The 20,497-nt window shown below is 35.5% G+C and overlaps 1 long non-coding RNA gene and 1 pseudogene across 1 annotated transcript in view; both read left to right on the top strand.

Annotated features, from left to right (window-relative positions):
- The window catches only part of LOC140636323 (uncharacterized), a 196,532-nt gene that overhangs the window by 153,437 nt on the left and 22,598 nt on the right, over positions 1–20,497 (top strand). The window lies entirely within an intron of this gene.
- LOC140637391 (anaphase-promoting complex subunit 11 pseudogene) lies at positions 7,259–7,537 on the top strand (annotated as a pseudogene).

Genomic DNA, 20,497 nt, shown 5'->3' with positions numbered 1-20,497 from the left:
ATTTGAATTAGACTTTGGTCTGAATACAAACAGAACCATATTCATCCCCTAGTGATCATTTCCTGGACCTCAGGCTTACTGCTTACTGCTCAGGGCAAGAAAAGACAGATTAAACAAAAAAATGGCAGAAGGAACCCGTTAACACATAGAGATATGTGCACTCTCACTCAGACATGCACATGTGCACAGTTGCACACAGAGATATAGGCACTACTCACACAAACAGATGGGTATCCTTACACATTCCAAAGCCTGGAGATTCTAGAGATGTGATGACTGATTTTAGAGTGTGCAAAACACAGAATAATTGAATAATACAAAGAGAATTTTTGCAAGAGTGGTTCTATTACTAATGAATACTTTCTTGCTGCCCACTCTCTCACTGCCCCTTAACATAGAGGGAAGTAGAGTCAAGTAGAATAGACCAAGTGTGACAGATTTTATTTTCCAAAGATGGTTGAATGCTCTTTTAGATCTACAGATCTCGTGAGGTAGATGAAATCTATTTCTCTCCCCCTTAAATGTGGACAGGATTTTTAACTGTTTCAACAACTGAAGTGCACTAAAATGACATGAATTCATAAGGCTAGATCATAAAATGGGATAGGATCTCCCCACTAGACTGCCTTTCCTCACTTCTTCCCTATCCTCTACACATGCATACATGCACACACACTCCTATACAGTTCAGTCAGCAAGTTGTGAGGAAGTTCAAAATGGCCCATGCAGAGAGAAACTGAGGCCCCATCAAAAGACATTAACTGCCTGACATGAGTGGATGAGGCTACAAAGAATTCTCACCTTCAACCTTAAAATCTTTCAGCTGGTAACAGCAAACAGAGAAACACTCCCTACCAGGTTCCACTATATTTCAGAGTAATCAGCATAGCCAAGAGTAAGTGGAGGAGGGGTGAGTATATTCTGTACGTTGGAAGGATGGAGATTGTTGGGACAGATGGTAGACAGTGGAAGGTTATGTTAGCAAAAATTATCACAGCAATATTCCAAGGCCAGAACTTTGTCATTCCCAACCAAGAAGTGGAATTTATTTTTGCGTCTGGCTTAAATCAATGGAATGTGGCAGAAATGATACTATGTGATTCCTGAAGTTGGGTCATAAAAGGTTATAGTGATCAGGAGAGCTTAGCTCTTGTCTCACAGAGTTGAAGAATGAATCTCACGGACAAGGGGAGTAAAGTGATAGAAGTTTTTTAAGCAAAGATATAGAAAAAGCTCTCAGAAGTGAGAGGGGTTACCCCTGAGGACTTGTAGTGGCAGTCTTTTATTGAGGACTAGGAAACTTATGGCCTTGAGATTCTTGTGCCGTCTTGATTTGAATAAGGACTGGTGATAACATCTTTAATGTTATTAAAGGGGTCTGGTTATTCTTTGTTGGTCACAGATGACTGTCATAAAAAGACACTCTCCCCACCTACACCTAGGGCAGGGTGGTCTGGCTTGCTCCCTTATCTCAGGTTTAATTACACTTCGGCATTCTGGGGATCTCTGTGAGCCTGATTACATAGCCCCCTACCTATCTCTCCCTACCTAGCTCCACCTTTCCCTCACTCGATAGGAGTCGGCCTGCTCTTTGCTTTCTTGTCCTTGGACTCCAGCTGTTATAGTCCATTTAAAAAATCATGTGGAGGAATGCCTGGATGGCTTAGTGGTTGAGCATCTGCCTTTGGCTCAGGTTGTGGTCCTGGGATCGAGTCCCGTCAGGCTTCCCACAGGGAACCTACTTCTCCTTCTGCCTATGTCTCTGCCTTTCTCTTTGTATCTCTCATGACTAAATAAAATCTTAACTCTCCACATGTTTTGTTTTTATTTTCTTTTAACTGAGATTATTGACCATCAGTCAGAGTAAACCAATACATACATGAGGGAATGAGTCTTTGGATAATTCTAGGCATGAGGCTTTGCATCTTTTATCTGAGGCCTCAGACACAGTGGGATAGAGAGAACCATCTCTGTTGTGCCTTGTCCAAATTCCTGTCCAGCAGAATCCCTGAGTATGATAAATGGTTTTCTCTGACACTAATCTTTGAGGCAGTTTGTTACAAAGAAATTATATCTGGAACACTACGGAGCCTGTGATCCCTTATAATTCATCCATCCATGTGGAGTAGAGAGGATTCAAAATCCAATGTGTCCATGGTCTTTAATATTTATGCATTATCACAAACATATTTCCAACACTTTTTTCTCATAAGACTCTTGGATACTCTTGGTTTGTACTCAAACTTAGAAATTTTATAAAATATGCCTAGATTGTGGGCCCAGCTATATTTTCTTAGTATAAAAATTTTCCTCAAGGTATCTGGGTGGCTCAGTGGTTGAGAGTCTGTCTTTGGCTCAGGTTGTGATCCTGAGATTGAGTCCCACATCAAGCTCTTTGTGAGGAGCCTGCTTCTCTCTCTCTATGTCTCTGCCTCTCTCTGTATGTCTCTCATGAATAAATAAATAAAATATTTTTTTAAAAAGAATTTTCCTCTGGAAGAGGATATGACAGCATTTATTATTTGAATACTAAAAATAGAAGTAAAAAATTTCAGCTAAAGATGTTGAAGTAATTGCATAAGGTAAGTGTCCAGTTCCTAACCACTCCACAGCCTGCTTATTCTAACGCGAAGTCTGCCAGATTATCATACAGTGCTTGTAGTCAGCCACCCAATTTAGGAACAAGAACTTTTGGGAGTGAAGAGAGTTAATGCATTTTCAGAGAAAATGTCCAACGTCTGTATTTACCAGTATAGGCTTTTATTCATTAATATGTATTGACTACCAAAGATCACTAGACTTTGGAGAAAGGCAAGTAGCCCCAAAAGAAAGGTCTAGAATAATAAATAAAAACTAACAACTGAGGAAAATGATAATGTGAAGGAAGAAAAACATAAAAATATCTAGTTAGAATCCTTAGAGACATTTGAGTGAACAATGAATGACTCCATAAGTGAGAAGAAAATGCTTTGGGGGAAAAAAGGAAGGATTGGGAAAGTAAGAGCATATGGAATGTAAAAACATGTTAATGATAAAACTAAAAGAAATGGAAAATACATGGGGGAAAAAGTAGAGGATCCATGTAATAGGAATTTTAGAAAGAATAGAAAAAGAAGATTATAAAGGATTCACATTTGGAAATATTGTAATAAGATTTCTATATTCAAGAATGAAGATGAAGATTTCATGGTTTCTGAGGGAGAGGACCCCAAGGCACAGGATCCCATTACAGGGACTGGGAGACCATTTAATGGAAAATACTTCTTTAGTATCCAGGTTCCATGAAGGTAGCATTGGATGTTGGAAAACAATGTAGCAGAGACTTTAACTCTAGGATGCTCTATCCAGTGAAACTACTAACCAAATGTTTAAAAAACTCTTTTGAACATTATCTGGAAAAAAATAACTAGAATATGTATTCTAGCCATTAAAACACTCTGAAAAGTATGATGCCATGGTACTCCAGAAATAGTAGATCTCGTTTGTGAAATAAACCAAACAAGTTCCAGGATGGCAGATGGATATGTAAGACCACCAGTTTGATTAACATGAGAAAAATCTCAGGATTCTAACATTGTTAAGAACTGGAGAAGGCATATTCTCTTATTAAAAATAAATTTTAAAAGGGTACAAAAAATCCAGGGAAAACAAGTATTGAATAAAAATTTCTGTGGTTTAAATATGAAGGAAAAAAGGGTGCCTGGGTGGCTCAATTGGTTAAGTGTCTGCCTTCAGCTGGGATCATGATCTAGGGTCCTGAGATTGAGCCCCATGTGGGGCTTCCTGCTCAGCAGGGAGCCTGCTTCTCCCTCTCTTCCCTGCTCTTACTCACTATCTCTGTTCTTATCTCTGTCTCAAGTTAAAATCTTATTTTAATAAAAATGAATAAAAACATGTGCAGCATGATTTTAATCATTTAATAAACTGAGAAATTTAAATTTTGTTTTGGATCCAGAAAATATTCTGAATTAAAAGGATTATTTGAAGGCAGAGAAGAGCATATGCTTATCTGTAACTCCAATCTCAATCTCTACAATACAGTTAATCATTCTACAGAAATGGTTACAAAATTATAATCTTATTATAGACTACATATTTTGGGAAGCATTGTAAAATGAGTCAGATTTTATTTTATTTTTTTCAGATTTTATTTTAATTATGTAAAATATTAAAATATGACTTTGTTTTATTTGTACAAGTCATGTTATACTTGATATAAATAGAGAAGTTAGGGAAAATATCCAGAAGTGAATATTATAGGTCCTGATATTCTTATTTTTATAATATGAATGATTTGGTATTCTGTGAATTTGTTTAATAAAGGGTTTTAATATACTTGGGAAACCATTAATAGTTAAATAAAAAATTTGACAAGGGAAAGAATTCTTAAGTATACTAAATTTATCTCTTTATAGGGTAATCAGTTGTCTCTTCTTATAGGTCAAGAAAAATGTATATTGAAAGTAATAAAAGTAAGCATATTTTTTTTTTTAGTAAAGGCATATTATTGACCCTTAACATATGATGGTAAAGTACTCATAAAAATAAATAGTAAATATGCCTTAATCTAAATATCATATTTACAAAGTATAAAGCATCAAAAATCTTGGAGTGTAGTGCATAGTAAATGTATAGAACTGTTTTGAATACTTCGATACAGGAAAATTTGCTCAAAAAAATCATATTCTTTATATAAGTAGCATAGAATGAGATATATTGGATAAACTTATTGTAGCTGGAAATGTAAGCAAGTCATATTTTTATCTTGATATAATTATTACATCATTCACATATTCAGATGACAAAAGTGATGATTAGATACAACTTGAACAGGCCAATTACTTATAAGGAGATTGAACCAGCTAAAAACCTTACAATGAAGAAAAATCCAGGACCAAATGGCTTCACTGTTGAATCTTATGAAATATATATTTTTAAATATTTTATTTATTTATTCATGAGAGGCAGAGACACAGGCAGAGGGAGAAGCAGGCTCCATTCAGGGAGCCTGACATGGGGCTCGATCCCAGGTCTCCAGGATCAGGTCCTGGGCTGAAGACGGCACTAAACTGCTAAGCCACCGGGCTGCCTGTTATCAAATATTTCAATAAAAATTAACATCAATCTTTCTCAAGCTCTTCCAAGAAAAATCAGAGAGGAGGGAATACTTCCAAAGTCATTGTATAAAACCAGCATTATCCTGATATCAAAACCAGAAACCAGACTCACATCCCTGATGAATAGAGATACAAAAATTCTCAATAAAATACTTGCAAAACAAATTCAACAGCATATTATAGGATTATCCAACATGATCAAATGGGATTCATCACTGCACTGCAAGGATGGTTCACCATATGCAAATCAATGTGATCTGTCACAATAATAGAATGAAAGAAAATAATTATGGTTATCTTAATACAGCAAAAGCACTTGACAAAATTCAACAGGTATTCATGATAAAAACTTTTTTATGATAAAAACTCTTAACAATTTAGGCATAAAAGGAAATATATCAACATAATAAAGGTCATATAAGACAAACTCACAGCTAACATCATACTTGATGGTGAAACACTGAAAACTTTTCCTGTAAGATCAGGAGCAAAACAAGGGTGCCCACCCTTACCACTCCTATTCAACATTGCACTAGCTAGGACTTCTAGTACTACCATGCAAGAAAAAGAAATGGCATCAGAATTGGAAAAGAAGAAATCAAAGAAAGTATACTTGCTGATAACATAATTTTAATTAGAAAATTCTAAACACTCAGAAAAAAATCTGTTCTAACCAATGAATTAAGGATATAAAATTAATATATAAAAATCAATAGCAGTTATATACACAATGAATTTTCTAAACTCATTTACAATATCATCAAAAATAATAAAATACTTAGATATTAAAGGAAGTGAAATGTCTCTAAAAACTATAAGACAAGGGTGAAAGAAATGGAAAAAGACACAGATAAATGGAAAGGCATCCCATGTTCATGGATTGGGTGAATTAATATAAAATATCAATACTGTTAAAAGTCATCTATAGATCAATGCAATCTCCAAAGATTTTATTTGAGAGAGAGAGAGAGAGAGAGAGAATGCACAAGCAGAGGGAGCTGGAGACAGAGAAGTGGGCTCTCCTCAGAGCAGTGAGCCCCATGCAGAGCTCAAAACCCTAGGATCATGACCTGAGCTGAAGGTAGACATTTAACTAACTGAACTACCCAGGTGCCCCCTATCAAGATTCTAATGGCACTTTTTAAAGGGGGAAAAAACATTCTTAACATTTACATGGAACCACAGAGACCCCAAATTGCCAAGAAATCCTGAGAAGGAACAAAACAAGACTCAGCATCATGCACTTCCTGATTTTAAGCTACACTATATGCTGTAGTCATCAAAGCTATATATTACTAGTGGGAAAAGAGACCAATAGACCAATGAAACAGAATAAAGAGCCGAGAAAATAAGCCTAAGCATGTAAGTTCAACTAATATTTGACAAAGGAACCAAAAATATTCAATAGAGAAAAGACAATCTTTTCAATAAAAGGTGCTGGGATAACTGGATTTCACATGTAAAAAAGAGAACTTAAACTCATGTTACACCAGTCATAAAAATTAACTGAAAATTTGACTTAGACTTAACTCTTAAATGTGAGACCTGAAACTCGGAGAAGAAAATCTAGAAATACATCTCTGTGACAGGGTCTTGGTAATAATTTCTTGGATATGACCTCTAAAACAAGCAACAAAATAAAAAATGAGACTACATCAACTCATCAACTAAAAAGCTCCTGTACAATAAGAGAGACCATCAACAAAGTAAAAACTTTGTTGGAATGGGAAAATATATTTGCAAATGATATATACAAAACACAAAGAATGCATACAACTCAGTAGCAAAACAAAACACAGCTAACAAATGAGCGAAGGACCTAAACTGACATTTCTCCAAAGATATAGGAAAATCCAACGTTCAATATCACTAGTCATTAGGGAAATGTAAGTTAAAATCACAATGAAGTATTACCTTATACCTGTTAGAATGGCCGCCAAAAAGACGAAAGATAACAAATGCTAAGGAAACCTTTATACACTGTGGATGTGAATGTAAATTGGTATACCCATAATGGAGAACACTATGGAAGATTCTCAAAGAAAAAATTAAACATAGAACTCACATATGATCTAACAATTCTACTTCTGGGGATATATTTAAGAAGTGATAACACTAAAACAGAAGGTAGACAAGGCAGCATGGTTAGGGAGGCTCCACCACCTTTGAAGGTAAAGATTAATTGTTGGAAGGTTGTGGCCACTTGGCTCTGGGTGGACAAGGAGAACTGCAACATCTTTGAGATGACCTTTAATGGCTGCTTCCAGGAATGCCAGGTGGCCTGCAATGACTGCCCCACTCCCTGGTATGGAGTCAGTGTTCCCACTGCTATTACATGCACTATATTCTCAAGTGACTCTGTACAGCAGATGTAGCAGCTTTGCCCCATGTGCTGCCAAGAGTGGAAGTTCAAGGAGTGAGACAGCCCTGTTGCCCATTCACACTTGCCCCAATCACAGGACTGGCCAGCAATTCTCTCCCCTGGTGGATAGTCCCCTTTGGGCTGAGACAAGGTTGAAACAAGGACTGGAGCTGCATTTGTTTTCCCATCAAATGTTGATATTTTTATCTGATAAATACAATTCATTAAACTACCTGAACCTAAACAAAAAAACCCCATGAACTTGATATTTGCATTCCCATATTCATAGCATCATTATTTATAATAACCAAAACATGGAAACAACTTAACTACCCATCTGCAGATAAACGGATAAAGAAGTTGTGGTCATACATATTCAACAGGATATTATTTGACCTTTAAAAATGAGGAAATCTTACAATTTGTGATAACATGAATGAACTTGAAAGCATTATGCTAAATGAAATAAAACAGACATTGTATGATTCTCACTTGTATATGGTATCTTAACAACAACAACAAAAAAGAAACACCTCATAAAAAGAGATTAGACTTGTTATCAGAAGTAGAGGATAGAGTAGGGGGGACTGAGGGAAGGTGGTCAGAATGTACAGACTTCCAGTTAAGATAAATGAGTACTAGGGATTTAATGTACAATGTGACTGTAACTAACACTGCAATAGGGCCATAGGAAAATTAAGAGAGTTGATTCTAGGAGTTACCACAAAGAATTTTTTTTCTATTTTTATTGTATCTATAGGATTGTTAACTGAACATATTATGGTAATCATCTTATAGTGTATATAAATCAGACCATCATGCTGTATGCCTTAAGCTTACACAATGAGGCATGTCAATTATTTCTCAAAACTGCATGGTTTTTTGTTTTTTTTTTACAAAGATTTAGAATAGTTTTACCCAAAGTCACAGTCATAAACCAGTGAAATCCAATTTAGAACTCTGTCTTGTACTAAAGAGTTTTTATTTTCAGATAAACATCTGGGTACTTTTAAATCGATGTTTTCTGACTTGACATTGGATCACAGCATTTCTTGTGACACTGAGAAGAAAATTAGCATACAGAAGATGGCAAAACAAAGTGTATCTTCCAAATTAAGTTAACCTACACATATTCTATTGTAATTACTAAGCACACATATACGAGTATACAAATCAACTACTGACTTAATAACATCCCTTCAATCGTAACGTTGGCGCCACAAAATTAAAATATTAAACGTTATTTAAAATAAGTTAAAGGTTTTGAAGAAGCAGGATTTTCCTCATTCCATAGTTTTGACTTTGAAATTTATGTCAAACCAATAATAACTCAAAAAGCTCACCACCTATGAAATCATTTTTTTTGTTGTTGTATGAGACAATAGCTACTAAACTTGTAAAAATCTAATTTTCTTCCATTTCTACTTTTCTGTTTATGACTAAAAAAATAACATCATAACTGGAGAGTTAAGCTGAAGTAGTTGACATTTTCCTGCCCTGCCTAATGTCCCAGTAATTTTAAAAGGTTATGTAGAGGATGCATTAAATGTAAAAATACTTTGCTTTTATAAAGAGATCTCTAATTATACTTCAATTGAAATTCAGTTGGAATACAGAAATTAGCCAGCATTTTTCTGAACTTGCATAATTCTTAAGATCCTGTTTGTGTCCTGTGATATTTGAATTTCCTTCTTAAGGAGTAAGAAAAAGGTAAACTCGGCAGATAAAATGATTCAACTAATTTAGTAAATTTTCCCTTATCTTTGAGCATCTAGCTAAATGTCCTCCACCATCCATGTATATAGTAAAGTTTCTTCTGACCATAATATTTATTGGATTATTTGATACTCAGGCAGTGCCTGAGGTGGTCTCCAAGGTCCAAGCATGAAAGCATTAGCTGGAATTTTCCCAATGAGTTACAATGCTTAAGGCTTACCTCTCACTCTGTCTTGGCTGAGTGACATTGTCAGAACTATAAGCTAAAGGTTTTATATATTTATAGTCTTCACCATAATTCTGACAGGTAGTTATGATTTACCTTATTTTGTAACTGATGCAGATGAGACTGCAACTGGTTATTAACTGGTCCCAGAATATTTGTCACTTGGTTCTCTTTTATTAGCTAAGATTCAAACTGAAATCCATCTGACTTGAAAGTCCATGTACTTTAAAGTAAGTTACTTCTTTCTATAAATCACGTCTTTTAAAAAATGCTTTGTAAATCATAATATCCCACATGAATTTAAGAAAATCCTCTCAAATTTCTGTTTGTACGATGTGACCCATTGTTTCTTTACTTCTGAGTGTCATTCCTTTCTTTTGTTGTACTGAAGATATTCTGGATAAATGTCCTCTATTTCTAGGGATAAAATGGTGGAATAATACATGCGTATTTCTTTATATATGCATACATATACATATATATTCATCTTATAAGGACATAGCCAGTATGATTTAAGTGCCATTGTATAGACCAAACTTTTTATAGCTTTTGCCAAATTTTGACCAACAAACAAAATGTATTTTTGTTACAATTCAGGGTATATATATTTTTACAGCAAGGCCTGCCATAAAAGTTACATTGCTGAGTGAGGCATAGATTATGCTGCAGCCCAGGTATCACTTGTGAACCTGAGAATTAAGACAATATGCCATGAAGTTTACAGCAAAGAAATATGCTGAAGAATTTTATCTCCTGATTATATAAGAGAAAAAAGTTACAGTGGGATTTCACAGATCTTAAGAGTAGCCAAATGTAGAGTATGATGGCTACAAATACTCCAGTGTTCTGGGTCAGGTAAGTTTTCCATGTATGACTCCAGTTTTTCTTTTTTTTAAATCAAATGTGGCAAAATAATAGGTTGAAAATAACTATTTAATCTATGTACTCTTTTTGACACTACATGCAACCCTCCCTAATTCTATCATTTAAAAATCCAGGATAAATACCTATCTTCCATAGGAATGGTCGCAACATTTTTCAGGGAGCATAGCAATGCTTTCAGATGTGGATGCAAAGTATAGTGACATCAGTGGCACATACTATGCTTAGAGTTGTAATTATCTGTCATTGTGTGCTCTAGGTCTCTAGATAGCACAGGCTAATCTTCCTTAAATTTTACTTTATTCATATGCCTTTAGGTCACCTCTCTTCAAAAATCTAAACTGATTTCCCATTTCTTACAGGAAAATATTCAAAAACTTTGAGATAACATCTGAGGAATTACAAGTTCTTACTCAACCTGATGTTTTCAGTATAGGTCACCTCTCTTCAAAAATCTAAACTGATTTCCCATTTCTTACAGGAAAATATTCAAAAAACTTTGAGATAACATCTGAGGAATTACAAGTTCTTACTCAACCTGATGTTTTCAGTATAGTAGCCAACTTCTCAACTTACCAAAATATTCGTTGCAGTCATTATTCTTTACTTGGGCCACTTTGGGTCATATTATCTCTATGAACCTTCCGTATTTTTCTTTCTTTAAACCAGAAGTGAACTGTTTCAGTTTAAACTCCAGCTTAAAATCATTACCAGTTCCAGACCAGTGCTCACCTTACCCTGACCTACTGTAGTATTTGCTTTCTCAACCATTGGGTACCCATCAAGTTCTTCTAAACGATGTTTCCTTCTATTGATGTTTTAAAGCTTTTCTCTTTAAAAAGGGCAGGATCTAGGGCACCTGGATGGCATCTGATGGCAGTTGAGCATCTGCCTTTGGCTCAGGTCCTGATCCCGGATTGAGTCCCGCATCAGGCTCCTGTGGGAAGCCTGCTTCTCCCTCTCTCTCTGTGTCTCTCATGAATAAATACATAAAATCTTAAAAAAAAATAAAAAGGGCAGGATCAAAGTGTTCATTTTCAGGGGTACTTGGGTGACTTAGTAGGTTAAGCATTGACTCTTGATTTTGGCTCAGGTCATGATCTTAGGATCCTTAGATCAAGCCCCACATAGGACTCCACACAGGGCATGGAGCCTGCTTAATCTTCTGTATCTCCCTCTCCTTCTGCTTCTCTCTCTAATAAAAAAAAAAAAATAGAAAATACAATGGTCCAAAAACTTTGGGATATAGCAAAGCAGTTCTAAGAGAGAATTATATAGCCAAATAGGCCTACTGCAAAAAGTAAGAAAAATCTCCAATAACCTAACCTTATATATAAAGGAGCTAGAACAAACTAAGCCTAAAGCCAGAAAAAAAGGAAGGAAATGATTAAGATTATAGCAGAAATAAAAGATATAGAAACTAAAATTATAATAGAACACACCAATGAAACCAAGAGATAGTTTTTTGAAAAAATAAGTCTGGTTAGAGGTTTATCCATTTTATCAAAAAGAAAAGAAAAGCCTCAAACAATAACACCACAAATGAGAGAGGATAAATAACAGCCAACATCACAGAAATGCAAACAATTAGATTGTTATGAGAAACTGTATGCCAGCAAACTAGACAACCTAGAAGAAACGGATAAATTCCTATAAGCATGTAAACTATGAAAACTGAACTCAGAAGAAATAGTTCCTGGATTGGGACAACAAATTTTGCTAAAAGTCTACACTATCCAAAGCAATCTATACATTAATGCAATCCCTATCAAAATATCACCATCGTTTTTTATAGAGCTATAACAAACAATCCTAAAATTTGTATGGAACCAAAACAAGACCTTAATAGCCAAAGCACTTGAAAAAGAAAAGCAAAGCTGGTGGCATCACAGTTCTGGACTTCAAGCTATGTTACAAAGCTGTAGTCATCAAGACAGTATGAACTGGAACAAAAACAGACATACAGATCAGTGGAACAGAACAGAAAACCTAGAAATGAATCCACACTTATATGATCAGTTAATCATGGACAAAGCTGGAAAAAATATCCAATAGGAAAATGATAGTCTCTTCAAAAAAGTTTGGAAAAATGGACAACAATGTGCAAAAGAATGAAACTGGACTACTGTCTTACACCATACACAAAAATAAAATTTAGCAGTGTTATTTTTTTGTTTCAAGTTATTTTTCATTAAATTCTATTTAGTAAAAAAAAATAAATAAAAATAAATTCTATTTAGTTAACATATACTGTAATACTGTTTTCAGGAATAGAATTTAGTAATTCATCATTTACATATAACATCAAATGCTCATCACAGAAGTGCCCTGCTTAATATCCATCACCCATTTAACCCATCCCCTGCCCCCCTCTCCTCCAGCAACCCTCAGTTTGTTCTCTATAGCTAAGGGTCTCTTATAGCTTGTCTCCCTCTTTTTTTTTTCCTTCACCATGTTCATTTGTTTTGTTTCTTACATTCCACATATGAAGTCCTATGGTATTTATCTTTCTCTGACTCATTGAATTTGCTTAAGATAATATACTCTAGCTCCATCACATCATTGCAGATGACAAGATTTCATTCTTTTTGAATGCCAAGTAATATTCATGTGTGTTTGTGTGTGTGTGCACGTGCATGTGTATATACATACCTCCTCTTTATCCATTGATGAATGTCCAGCTGATGGACATTTGGGCTCTTTCCATAATTTGGCTATTGTTGATAATGTTGCTATAAACATCAAGGTGCATTTCTCCTTCAAGTAAGTATTCTTATATCCTTTGGGTAAATACCTAGTAGTGCAATTGCTGAGTTGTATGGCAGTTCTATTTTTAACTTTTTAAAGAATCTCCATACTGTTTTCCAGAGTGGCTGCACCAATTTACATTCCCACCATCAGTATAAGAGGGCTCTCCTTTCTCCATATCCTTGCCAACATCTGCTGTTTCCTGTGGTGTTGATTTTAGCCATTCTCACAGGTGTGAAGTGTTATCTCATTATAGTTTTGATTTATATTTCCCTGATAAGTGATTTTGAGCATCTTTTCATATGTCTGTTTAGTGATCTGGATATCTTCTTTGGGAAAAATGTCTGTTCATGTCTTCTGCCTATTTCTTAACTGCATCATTATTTTTTTTTTAGTTTAAGTTCTTTAAAGATTTTGGATATTAACCTTTTATCAGATATGTCATTTGTTAATATCTTTTCCCATTTAGGCTGCCTTTTAGTTTTGTTGATTGTTTCTTTCATTTTGCAGAAGCCTTTTACCTAGAACAAGTCCCAGTAGTTCATTTTTGCTTTTGTTTCCCTTACCTCCTGAGGCCTGTCTAGTGAGAAGTTCCTACAGCCAATGTCAAAGAGGTTGCTGTCTGTGCTCTCCCTTAGGATTTTGATGTTTTCTTGTCTGATATTTAGGTTTTTAATCCTCTTTTAGTTTTCTTGTGTATGGTGTAAGTACATGGTCCAGTTGTCTGATTGGTCTGGCTAGGACTTCTAGTACTTTGTGAAATAATAATTGTGAGAGTGGACACTCCTATATTGTTCATGGCCTTAGGGAAAAAGCTCTCATTTTTTTCCCCATGGAGGATGAGTATTTCTTATATGGCCTTAATAACGTTGAGGTATGTTCCTTCTATTCCTACTTTCTTAAGGATTTTTTTTTTAATCAAGAAAGGATGCTATATTTGCCAAATGCGTTTTCAGCAACTATTGAGAGAATCATATAGTTCTTTTTCTTTCCTTTATTAACGTGGTGTATCACACTGATTTGCGGATGTTGAATCTCACTTGCAGGCAAGGAGTGAATCCAACTTGATTTTGGTGAATGATTTTTTAATGTGCTGTTGAAATTGATTTGCAACTTGTTGAGAATTTTTGCATCCATGTTCATTAAAGATATTAGTCTGTAATTTCCTTTGTTGGTGGGGTCTTTGTTTTTGGAATCAAGGTAAAGTTGACCTCATAGAGTGAGTTTGGAAGTTTTCTTTCTATTTCTATTTTTTGGAACAGTTTGAGAAGAATAGGTATGAAGTCTTCTTTAAATGTTTGGTAGAATTCCCTTGGGAAGCCATCTGGCCCTGGACTTTTGTTTGTTGGGAGATTTTTTATTACAGATTCAGTTTCTTTGCTGGTTATGGGTCTGTTCAAGTTTCCTATTTATTCCTATTTCGGTTTGGTAGTTTGTACATTTCTAAGGAATTTATTCATCGAATCTACTTTTGACTCCTGCTAGTGTATTTTTCATTTCAGTTGCTGTATTCTCAAACTCTAATTCTATTTTATAGTTTATATCTCTTTGTTGAAGTTCTCACTGAATTCATTCATTTTTCTCTCTAGTCTGGTGAGCATCGTTATGACCACTATTTTGATTTCTGTATAAAGCAATTGCTTAATCTGTTTCATTTAGGTGTTCTTTTTTTCCCTCGGAGGTTTGTCTTATTTTTTGATTTAGGGCAGGGCATTTTCCTCTGTCTCCTCATTTTGCTTTACTTTCTGTTTTTGTGAATTAGGAAGGACATCTACTTCTAATCTAAGAATGATCTTGTGGGTGGTTGTTTCCTGTATAGATATCTGTGCCTGGTGACTTTGGTGAGCTGACTGATGCTGTGGCTGGTGTGGCATTGAGGTCCTGGGACACTCTGCAGTGACCACCCTAGTGGGATAATCAGAGCTAATGTGGGTAAAGAGTAGGCCAATTTTTGGGCTCTCTGTGCAAAGGACTTCCTGGCAGGACATCTGAAGCTGGAATGGGCATGGGCCATGGTGGTCCTAGGGCTTTCTACCTTGAGGGTGCCCTTGCAGGACAGCTGAAGCTGAAGTAGGTACAAGTTGTAGTGTCCCAGGATGCTCCTTGATGAGTCATCTACAGCCAAAATGGTGCAGGTCTGGGGTATTTTGTACCTGTGTCACCTTGGCAAGTTGTTTGGGACTATAGCAAGCCCTAAGCAGGCATATCCCAGTGTGTGCTATTCTTGGGCCAGCATTGTGGGATGGTTAGGTCTGGTTTGGGCTAGGGGCTCAGGGATCATTGAAGAAGTGGCCTGGTTGGGTGTCTAGACACTGTTCTTGACTGTGCTATCAAATTGGAAGGGAAACACAAACTGGGGTGCTCATCAGGCCCTCTGACCTGGAGAGAGTTCTAACAGCTCCCCCATACACCATCTGGCAGAGTTCTATGGCTGGATCCTTTGTATTTTAGTAGTTCTCCTTCTTTTTTTTTTTCTATGCCCCTGTTTATTTGGGGCTAATTTTATGGGCTAGGGACCTAGAGCCCACTGAGAAGCAGGCTGGCTGTGGTACATGGACCTTGCTCTCATCTGTGTTATCAAAGTGGAGAAGGAGCATGAATTGTGGCATTCATTGGCCTCTCAGACCTAAACAGAGTTGCAGCAGTTTACCCCCCGACCCCTGTTAAGCAAGGTTCTAGGACTAGCTCCCTGATATTCTGGTGGCCCTGGGGGCTCACCTGCATTTCTTTTTGCTGGGGTACTGCACTATTCTAGGGACCTATAGATTACCTTACACTAGCTTTCCACTCTTGGCTAACAGGTTCATGAGAGACATGCATGCATTTTCATCCTCTGCATAGAAAAATCATTGCAAATGATTACAAATATGTAGTTGAGGTGATATCTTCGATATTCTCAAAAAGGAAAGAAAAATTCATTATGTAAATTGGCTCAATTTAAATTGTAGGGGGATGTCCTAACATAGGAGCACTATCTTATCTCTGCTCTCCCCAAATTTAGGGCCCTTTACTTTATCACTTGCACTGAACTGAGTATTTCTTTAGGATAGTGCCTTAATCCATTCAGTCTGATTACAAAATCCTAGAGTCTGGATAGTTTAAAAAGAACAGAAACCTGGGCAGCCCACATAGTTCAGCGGTTAGCATTGCCTTTAGTCCAGGGTGTGATCCTGGAGACCCGGGATCGAGTCCCACGTCAGGCTCCCTGCATGGAGCCTGCTTCTTCCTCTGCCTGTGTCTCTGCCTCTCTCTTTCTGTGTCTCTCATGAATAAATAAATAAAATCTTAAAAAAAAAAAACAGAAACCTTTCTCACAGTTCTAGAGCTCAGGGTACCCACATGGTCAGTGAGGGACTTACTTGATGCCACAAGACTTCTTTTCTGTCCTGACATAGCAGGAGGTTCAAAGGAGCTTTCTTTGTCTTCTCATGACTTAATCAGCAGCTAAAGGTCCCACCTCCTAAATATCATCATAGTAGGCATTAGGATTTCAGCACAATAATTTTGGGAGGATGTAAACATTCAGACCTGAGCAGATAGGTTCTGAAAAGTGGTAGAATTGAATCACTTTGAAGTCTAAATTTATATTTTTCTTCAATTAGGTACTGAGAATATGGTATTTCTTTCATTTTTCTCTGCTGTAATTTGACTTTATATTTCATATTAATCTCTGAGATAACTTTATTTTTAAAAATTAAACTTTGATTTCATTATTATTTCTGCTTAGAAAGTCACTGGCATACAGATAACAGTCTTCTACATTCTAACATTTATTTCCATCCTAAGAGCCTTTCCCTTTGTATGCATGACATTAAATTCTCCTTGTTTTCTTTCAAATTTTTTGGCTTCCTTAGCATCTCTTTCATATGACCTTAACAATGAAGTGTTGTAGTCTTGGATGTTCTATTTGAGGCCTGCTTTCCATCTCCCAGGGTAGGCTCACCTCTTCCTCTGAATTCAAATGCTATTCATATATTGGTAGTTATCACATTTACATCTCCATTGAAGAGTTTTCTCTTGAGTTTTACTTTCCTACATCACTTTTACTTTACTTTCCTACATTTACATTTACTTTCCTACATCATACCTTTGCCTGGACAAATTATATGTCTAAAAATTTAAAAAAAAAATCCCTATACACCCCCCCCCAATTATTTTTCTTCCTCTAGTGTTTCCTATCTCAAAAAAATAGCTCCACAAATGACTGGCTCCTAGTGTAAATGGAATTGGTATTTGACCCTAGTTTTGTATCTTAGTTCCATGTTCAATCAGTTACCAAACATTAATTCCCTTGTCTAAATAGCTCTAGTTCATTGATTTTTTTTCTCATTTCCTCTGTCATCCTAAGCCCTACTAGTAGCATTATATACCTTGACTATTGTACCATCTCCTAGCCTATATGAACCCCAGAGAGTTGTTCTTTCTCTTTCAAGATAATCTCTGATAAAATTACTTTTAAAAAATAATTTTATTTCATTATTCTGTCTGAAGCTCTTTATTTTCTCATTAAAGATCCAAAATACTGTCCATATGATATTGTCCAATGGGATAAATTAGGTTTGCTTCTTACCTATCTCCTTTTAGGATATATTCTAGCCACTTCATGGCCCATTTTCTTTATCTTTGGTGTTTTTTCTAATCTCAAGGTATTTGCATACATTATTGCATTATCTAAATTATATGATACAAATCCCCTTTCCACCTACTTACACACTATAGACACACAATCTTTTATTTAATGTCACACAATATCCTTCTCAGGGAAAACTTGTGAACCCCAGAAAGGCTTGTTCCTGCCATGAATTATATACCTTGCTCCCTGACTGCTCATTTATACCAGTTAGTTCAGTGTGTCTCTACTGCTGACTGCAAGAGTATAGACTATGTGCATTTTATTCATCATTGTTTGCCCAAATTTAGAACAGTGTTTAACACAGGGTAGGTACTTAAATATTTATTGAACAAACTATGGCTTTAAATAACCAAGCTAAAGTTCAAGGCCAATAGCCTGAATGGGCAGAATGAATACAGAGGTGAAAGGAAACAGTCCTTGATCCAGTTGCTGTAGCTGCTATAGGACCATATAAAAATGCTTCCAGAAAAAGTTTTGGAAGCCTTTTAGATTTCTTTTTTTTTGACTGGTGAAGTTCTGAAGCTAAAAAAAATTCAAGTGCAGCTACAATATCCTTTCCTATAAGACAACTTGTTTGCTCACACATTCAGATTTAATAGACTTTCATATTTATTATATTTACTTTATTCATCTGGCTAGAGACAGAGAAGAAATGGAGAAGAAGAGAGAATACTTTATTTAAAAGATTGTACCTCTGTAGCAGAATTTAAGGCACTTAAAATTATTCTTTATATTTTTGGTATTTTACTATCCCTATATATTTTAAAGTTTATAATCATAAAACATCACTTCATGCATAAAATATTATTAAACAAAGGCTAGACCAATCCCACATTTACATAAATTCAGCTGATGTTTATGAAATGTTCTCAGTGCTTGATTAGGCTCAGTTTTATGACTTATTTTTAATATGAAGTCTTCAATTTTTTATTCTCAGGAGATAACAGGAGTTGAGAAATTTTTTTTCTGTTCATGCTATAATTATTTGGAGAAATAGAAGTTGCTATGCAGACATGTAGTAGACTGTCATTCTCAAGAAATAAGTGTACAGATATCTCAGTAATTCCTTTAATTTCATATATACTTTGTTTGCATTTTTAATAAAATTTCAGGCATAAAGATATCATTAAGTTGCCATGCTGCTCCAAATAGAAGGTAAATTTCCAAGTTAGATGTAAAAAACTCCCTCCAGATTGATGTCTGTTTACCACCTATCAGCAAGAAATTTGTAACTCAAAATTAGCATTAATTGCTAAATTTCAGTTATTTCTGTGTGATTTGCAATATAAACATATCTACAATTAAGAGGAAAGCAGATCATTTCTCAAATATCCTCTACTTTCTTAAGTGAAATCCTGTCAGACTACATAGCAATTATGCCCTCTGATGAATAACAGAATGAGGATGAAGAGAAGTTGTTTTAGGATTGACATGTTCTATTTGGATAGAACTCATTTAAAAAGTCATGAGAAATAACAAATCATTTCTATTTGAAGTTAAATCATATTCAAGGACAAAAAAGGCTAGCATCACTCTATACATATTTTCTCTTGGTAATCAGTAATCTAATCTGATTGCTTTAGCTTTATTATCAGCCATGAGACCTTGATAGAGCTAATGATACTGTGTTTTTTTTTAATTTTTTTTTAATTTTTATTTATTTATGATAGTCACAGAGAGAGAGAGGGAGAAGCAGACTCCATGCACCAGGAGCCTGATGTGGGATTCGATCCCAGGTCTCCAGGATCGCGCCCTGGGCCAAAGGCAGGCGCCAAACCGCTGCGCCACCCAGGGATCCCTGATACTGTGTTTTGAATGACAAAGTTTAAGATCTTCTACTGTATGTTTTGTCCAGTTATTGATTTAGGAATAGAGCAATAGAAGAGTAAACCAATTAGCTCATCTTATCCCAGGAGCTATTGTTCCAGTTGTGGACATAAGACTCCTCATTCAGTCTTTTCCTGTTATATAGCTGGAAATGCTGGGGAACAGACTATCATTATTGTTCTTACTTATTATGAATCAAGAAACATACATTCCTTGGGATTTCTGATCATTATCTTTGCTTTCAAAGGGAAACCACCAGTAGGATAAGCCAAAATTAAGGGAGAAGAGAATAGAGAGAGACAAACCAGGTTTTTGATAATACCACTAAGGGAGAAGAGAATAGAGAGAGACAAACCAGGTTTTTGATAATACCACTAAGCAACCAGATAGCATCTTGTCTGAAGCTTTACATGGTATATATATTTACATGAATTGAAACTTGACTTTTGTGTTAGGCACTTGAATACAATAACCTACTATTTGCATCTAAAGCAATCAAATTAATGGAAGAACCAAAATTTTTCCTTCAGGGTCAACAAATATTAATTCTGTGTAGTTAAAATATAAATCTATTATTCACACAAAAAATAGGTAGTATTCTTATTAGGTTACCCCGAGCATAGTACATAAAATTAGCAAGATTATTGGGATTGCCAAGTATTCATCAAATCAAAAAAGTACCAAATAATGACACATAGTTTTGGTCATTGCTCTCTTAAAGTTAAGAGATATTCATTTTGTATTTAAAATATATGCTGTAATTTGAATGTTAATACAAGAAAGTTTAAAGTTTTCATGACCTCTGATTCTACTTGTCACTTGAACAATAGTAACAAATAAGAATAATAAGTGAATATAAAAGTAATTTTAGGCATAAGCCAAAAGATAAAACAGTGCCTTCAAATTCTAAGGGGCTATACAGCACAGAGTAGAGAAAGGTCACAAGATACATGAAGTTCTTGTTATAAATAAGATTTATGCTTCCA

This window comes from Canis lupus, chromosome 7 (genome assembly GCF_048164855.1).
Source record: "Canis lupus baileyi chromosome 7, mCanLup2.hap1, whole genome shotgun sequence".
NCBI classification, from domain to species: domain Eukaryota; kingdom Metazoa; phylum Chordata; class Mammalia; order Carnivora; family Canidae; genus Canis; species Canis lupus.
This window is presented reverse-complemented; position numbering and strand designations above follow the sequence as displayed.